Raw genomic sequence first — 7321 nt, forward strand, 5'->3', positions numbered from 1 at the left:
AGTACTTTATGTATACTAATCTATTTACTCATCACAATATCCTGTAAATTCTATTATTTCCACTCAGCAAATGAGGCATGCAAGTGTCTGGTAGCTCTGGTAAAAAATGCACCACTAAGATCCTTCTTTAAGGAAGGATTTGTTCCTCCAGCTGTCAGCAACTTCAGGGCTTTCTTCAGCTGCGAGGAACCAACTTACCCAAAGACACATCCTTCCAGGGAGGCCCATATCAAGTAATCACGGAAGGGTGTAAAGGCCTGATCCCACCAGGGGAAAGCTCTGACCAGGTATATGCTCCAGAATTTCCCAGTGGGGGGGCGGGGGTGGGGGGAAGGGCGGGGAGCTTGCATTAATTTGATTTCTCCCTCTCCCAATCTTGCTTGCTTCCCCTTCTTGTCACATATGTTGATCCCTAAAAATCCTGCTCACCTAACTTCTCAATGTCTGCTTCTGGAAAACCCATTTCTTACAGTAGTTAGTTGATAGTCAGAGGCCAGTAATTGGTTGAACCAGGTTTCAAATCCAGGTAGATGGACACTAAGCTTTAGGCTCTTAACTATTGATTATCCTGCACTATAATTTGTTCCCCACTTGGGTTTATAAATTAATGGCTCAAGTATTTGAACATGAGCTTTTGGAAATAATTAAATTTTCAAATGAGTTTCCTCATTTGAAAGTTTTGGGGGCTTGCTGTAGTTTGCCCCTGGTTGGTAGTGAGCAAGCACTGATGGATCTGAGAAGCTCTGACTCCCAGAGTCCCACTGGGTCATGTTACCTACTACCTTAAGGAATATATTCATACATTATAATACCAATCAGATAAGATCTTTTATAATTATATTGGGGAACACTCAGCATAATGCCTAGGAGACATTACAACTGATAACATGAAATAAAAAGGATGATAAAAGAACACCACCAACAATTATATGCCAACAAAGTTGATAACCTGGAAGGAATGCACAAATTACTAGAAACATACAACCTACCAAGACAAAAATATGAGGAAACAAAAAGCGTGAACAAATCAGTAATGAACAATGAGATTGGATCAGTAATCAAAAACCTTCCATCAGAGATAAGCCAAGGACCAGATAGCTTCACTGGTAAATATCTAAAGAAGAAATAAACCAATACTTCTCAAACTCTTCCAAAAAATGGAAGAGGAAGGACCACTGCCAAACTCATGATATGAGGCCAGTATTACCCTGATACCAAAGTTAAACAAAGATACCACAAGAAAACTCCAGGCCAATATCCATGATGAATATAGATGCAAAAATCCTCAACAAAGTACTAACAGACTAAACAAAACAGCATCATACACCACATCCAAGTGGGATATATATATATATATATATATATATATATATATATATATATATATACACATATATATATGTATATATATATGTATATATATATATATATATATATATATATATATACACACACACACACACTAGAGGCCTGGTGCACAAAAATTTGTGCACTCGGGGGGGGGGGGGGTCCCTCAGCCCAGCCTGTGCCCTCTTGCAGTCTGGGACCCCTCAGGGGATGACCACCTGCTGGCTTAGGCCCTCTCCCCAGGGGATTGGGCCTAAGATGGCAATCAGACATCCCTCTGGCAGCCCGGCAGCCCTCGGGGGATGTCCTCTTGCCAGCAGGGAGCAGGCCTAAACTGCAGTCAGATATCCTTAGCACTGCTGAGGAGGCAGGAAAGGCTCCCACCACCATCGCTGGCTTGTGGCTGAGAAGATCTCCTCCCATGTGAGAGCGCCCTGACCACCAGAGGGCAGCTCCTGCATTGAGCGTCTGCCCCCTGGTGGTCAGTGTGTGTCATAGTGACCAGTCATTCCCAGTCTTTCTGCTGTTAGGGTCAGTTTGCATATTACCCTTTCACTATATAGGATAGAGGCCTGGTGCACGGGTGGGGGCCGGCTGGTTTGCCCTGAAGGGTGTCCTGGATCAGGGTGGGGGTCCCCACTAGGGTGCCTGGCCAGTCTGGGTGAGGGGCTGAGGGCCGTTTTCAGGCTGGCGGGTGACTGAAGCTCCCAACCTCTCCTTTTTTTTTTTATTCTGGGATTTATTTACCTTCTATGGCTGTCACTGGAACTGAGAGCTGGCTTTAGCTCTGAGGATCGGCTCCAGCTCTGAGACCTCGGCTGCTGAAAGCAGGTATCTGGGTTTGTTTGGGTTCTATAATTGAAACACGGTTGCAACTCCAGCTCTGAGGCCCGGCTGGCTGAAAGCAGGTTTCTGGGGTTTGTTTAGCTTCTATAATTGCAACATTGTTTCTTAGAATGCAGCTCAGAGGCCGACAGCGGCAGGCGGGGAACCTTGGCTTCCTCCATCACTGGAGCAAGCAAGCCTCCTGTTTGCTTCAGCTGCCTGGCTGCCAGCTGCCATCTTGGTTGGCAGTTAATTTGCATATTGCCCTGATTAGCCAATGGGAAGCATGTCGGAGGTACGGTTAATTACCATGTTTGTCTATTATTAGATAGGATATATGAATATTATTCATCCATATGCAGCAACATGGATGAAACTTGAGGCCATTTTGCTAAGTGAAATAAGCCAGTCAGAAAAGATGGGAGGTGGATTGAAGGATGGATGAAAAAGGTGAAGGGAATAAAAAGTACAAACTGGCTGTTACAGAATAGTCATGGGGATGTAAAGTACAGCATAGGGAATATAGTCAATAATATTTTAATAACTATGTACAGTGTCAGATGGGTGTGAGATTTATCAGGATCATCACTTAGTAAGTTAGGTAATATCTAATCACTGTAATATCTAAAAACTAATATAATAATGTACATCACTTGTAATTGAAAATAGAAATGATTTTAAAATGACAGTGGGAAAGGACAAACATTGCATGATTTCACTTATATGAGATATAAACTAATCAAAGATCATTAATCAGAATGGAATGGTGATTATCAGGAACTGGAGGAAGAGGGAAATAGGGAGTTGTTTTCAATGGGTAAATGTTTCAGTTACACAAATGCTTAAGTTTCAGAGCTCTGATGTACAACATATTGCCTATAGTTAACAATACTGTATGTGCACTTAAAATTTTTTATTGCTCTCTGCTTCTCCTGTTAGACAGCCAGCCACATCTTCCTGCAAAGAGCCAGCCGCGACCCTGAGACATGATGGTGAAGGTCAGAGTGAATGGATTTGGCAGTATTGGCTGCTAGTCACCAGAGCTGCTTTTAACTCTGGCAAAGCAGATAATATCACCATCAATGACCCCTCCATTGACCTCAACTACATGGTCTATATGTTCCAGTATGATTCTACTCATGGCAAGTTCAAAGGCACAATCAAGGCTGAGAATGGGAAGCTTGTCATCAATGAAGAGTCCGTCTCCATCATCCAGGAGTGAGATCCCACCAACATCAAATGGCATCCTCACTACTATGGATAAGACTGGGGCTCACTTGATGGGTGGAACAAGATGGTCATCATCTCTGTGCCTTCTGTAAATGCCTCTTTGTGTGTGAGGGGTGTGAATCATGACAGGTATGACAAATCCCTCAAGATTGTCAGCAATGCCTCCTGCACCACCAACTGCTTTGCCCCCTGGCCAAGGTCATCCATGACATCCTTGGCATCATGGAGGGACTTATGACCACAGTCCATGCCATCACGGCCACCCAGAAGACCATGGATGGCCCTTCTGGGAAGCTGTCGTGTGATAGCTGAGGTGTTGGGGTCCTGCTCCAGCAGGTCCAGGGGTTCCCAAAGGTGTGGACAGAGTCGGCAAAGAAGGAATGACACAGAGGCAGTGTTCAGTTGATCAGCAGCCTAGCCAGGTTCTCTAGCCAGGTTCTTGCCAGGTTCTCCCTCTATTCTCCTGTTACATCTGTATTTATACCATTTGATTTTAATCCTATCCATTCTATTCCAAAGGTTAGGGCATTTGTTATCTCCATTCCAAGGTCACTACTCTACTGTTCTGTTAAGCTACAAGGAAGTAACTGAAGGAGATTATCCTAAGTAAAGATTATGTAGCTTAAGCATGATTGTTCGTAGTTAAGGTGATTAACTACCCGCCTGGCACTTAGTTAAGGGGTTTTACTGATTTATTCCCTTCCTTTGTCCTGTTAATCCCTAAGTCCAGGGAAAAATCCCCACCTGGGGAAACAACCTTCCTCGGAGAGATGACTTTGGTTAAAACACATAGCCCTAAGAAGGGGAGCAAACATATTAAGAACAGTATGCTGCCGAAACCGGTTTGGCTCGGTGGATAGAGCGTCGGCTTGCGGACTGAAAGAACAGTATGCCATATACACCAGGTCCCTTGAAACATATGCTGTACAGATGTTTCTTCCCTGCAGCAACTGTGTCAAGCAGCAAGGATGGACCGGCTTCCGCCCTGAGGGGCTTCCAAGAACATCCTCCTTGCTTCGACTGGCACTGCCAAGGTTGTTGGCAAAGTCATCCCTGAACTGAATGGGAAGCTCATTGGCATGGCCTTCTGAGTCTTCGTTGTGTGGGTTGTAGATCTGACCTGCCACCTGGAGAAAGCTGCTAAATATGATGACATCAAGAAGGTAGTGAAGCAGGCATCAGGGGGCCCCCTCAAGGGCATCCTGGGCTACCCTGAGGGCCAGGTTGTCTCCTGTGACTTTAACAGTGACACCCACTCCTCCACCTTCAATGCTGAGGCTGGCATCACCCTCAGTGACCACTTTGTCAAGCTCGTTTCCTGGTATGACAATGAATTTGGCTACAGCAACAGGGTGGTGGACCTTGTGGTCCACATGGCCTCCAAGGAGTAAGAGCCCCCTGGACCACCAGCCCCAGCAAGAGGATGAAAAAGGACTCTCCTCAGATGCTGGAGAGCCCTTTCCCCAAATCAACCCCCCAACACACAGAATCTCCTGACCTCCACAGTTTCCACCCCAGGTCCCCTGAAGAAGGGGAGGGGCTTAGGGAGCCCCACCTTGTTATGCGCCATCATTAATGTTCACTGTATCCAGTAAAAAAAAAAAAAAATGCTAAGAGGGTAAATCTCAGGTTAAATGTTCTTACTACCAAAAAACAAAAGGGACTGGGGGAAATTTCTGGAGATGATGATTGTTTCTTTGATTGTGGTGCTGGTTCTTAGGTGAGTGCGTACGTCAAAGCTCATCAAATATTATGTATTATATAAGTGCAGTGTTTTGCATAGCAATTATACTTTAATAAAGCCGTTTGGAAAACCTGGGGTGTGATTTCTGTTTATATATGAAGCAAAGAAATAAAGAATTTTAAAGCAAGCAGTCGTCACCAAAAAAGAATCTTCACTGGGAAAAAACACCCAAAAATGTCCTGACCAGGGTAAATTTTTAGTGCAATGATGCTCAATATTTGGCTGTTCACTGGAATTAATAGAGAGTCTATTAATTGGTGCCATTTAACTTGCTCAGATTACAGTATGGATATTGAGATTTTTTTAAAAGCTCTCCAGGTGACTCTAATAGCCAGTGAAGATTGAGAACTACTGCTTCCAGGTAAACTCAATTCTCATTACACAGCCAACAGCTCCTTACAGGAAAAAGCACTCACGTGTGATAAATTTGGGACGTCATTTAAATATTTTATTTCATAAAATGAGTTACTAGATGGGTAACATACAAGAGATTTGTCCCAATAGAAATAAGATACAAAAATAAAAGTGCAATTCTATTGCAAAGTGTTGGCACACAGATTTCACCCACTTTTTTCTCTCTTTCTCCCACCCCAAATTCAGCCTCATTTGGATAACAACACCAAAGCTACTGTTGGTCAGCCTGAGAATCATACAGCTACCCTAAGCTTTTGACTCCATCCTAGTAGCAAAACAAATAGTAATGCCTCACACAGAAATTCCAAGACTGATTTATCACATTTAATAACTGTAGATGTAACTCATTGTGGTTGCTGTGAGCAGTCATGACCTCATTATACAAAACTAGAGAGATTTAGTAACTCACCCAATGTCACTGCTCTCTTTCCTGTCTGTGAAATTCCTCAGGAAAAAATGCTTTGGTAGCCATCAAGGACTATAAAAAAGAAAACTACTGACAGCATAGAAATGAAATATACTGTATATGTATATGAGAGAGAGGAAGGAAGAGGGAGAAAGAGAGAGAAATGGTGCCCTGAATTAAACTGGCAACCTTTCGGTGCAGGGGAAAGTGACCAACAAATGGAGCCACGCTGGCCAGAGCCAGAAATGAACTTTTTGTAGTGAGTATAGGCCAGGGGTGAGGAACCTTTTTTTGCTGCCAAGGGCCATTTGAATATTTATAACATCATTTGCAGGCCATACAAAATTGTCAACTTAAAACTTATCCTGCTAGCCCGGTCTATGTGGCTCAGCAGTTGAGCATCAGTCTATGAACCAGGAGATCACAGTTTGATTCCTTATCAGGGGCACATGCCCAGGTTATAGGCTCGATCCCCAATGTAGGGTGTGTAGGAGGCAGCCAATCAATGATTTTCTCTCATCATTGATGTTTCTATCTCTCTCTCCCTCTCTCTTCCTCTCTGAAATCAATAAAAAGTATATTTTTTAAAATTAGCCTGCTATATTGGCCAAATATTTAATTAACTCACCCCTAATGCCTTTGCAGGGCCAGACCAAATGAGTTCAAAGGCCGGGCATTCCCCACCCCCGGTTTAGGCAGAACACAGATGGGTAGAGGTGCAACAGTCCCAGCACAGAAGAGAAACACTGTTGATGAGGCTATTTCTCAGTCCTAAAGAAACAGAACTCCTAAGATCCAACCCCAATAAGACATACAGTGTCATACAAGGCAAGGTCAACGTCTAACAGCTTTGCCTCCCTGGATTCTTTTCTATGTCACTAAACAAGTACACGAGCTCAGAACAATCAAATGGTGTACTCTTCAAGCATATGCCCAAGAAATATTTGACAAACTATTTGAGCACCCATTACTCATTCAGCAGCTCTATTCAATAAGTATTTGCTGAGTATCAGCTATGTACAAGGTACTGGAGGACACTCAATGGGAAGAGATAGAAATATGAATTAAATACTGGTCCCTAAATGAGTTTACATCCTCACAGAGAACATAAGGCAACAGAGAAAATGCAATAAGAATTCAGATTAGAGAAACTATATCTGGATAGACAGATGATAAATTCAGGCTTGATGGAGAATAAGAGAAAAGAGACCAGTTTACCAAAAAGCCAATATGCTAAAGGATCAACTCTCCAAAACTCCTAAATGAACTGACCATTGTGAAGGAGTAGGATTTGGGCATGAAAAAGATATTGAAGAATAGATAGAGTGGGGCTGGCCAGGTATTTCTGACTTAGG

The 7321-nt window shown here is 43.2% G+C and overlaps 1 pseudogene; it reads left to right on the top strand.

Annotated features, from left to right (window-relative positions):
• The first annotated feature begins 3161 nt into the window (after window positions 1–3161).
• Window positions 3162–4793, top strand: LOC118659037 (annotated as a pseudogene).
• Window positions 4794–7321: the final 2528 nt, after the last annotated feature.

Source organism: Myotis myotis, unplaced genomic scaffold, assembly GCF_014108235.1.
Source record: "Myotis myotis isolate mMyoMyo1 unplaced genomic scaffold, mMyoMyo1.p scaffold_m19_p_6, whole genome shotgun sequence".
Taxonomy (NCBI): domain Eukaryota; kingdom Metazoa; phylum Chordata; class Mammalia; order Chiroptera; family Vespertilionidae; genus Myotis; species Myotis myotis.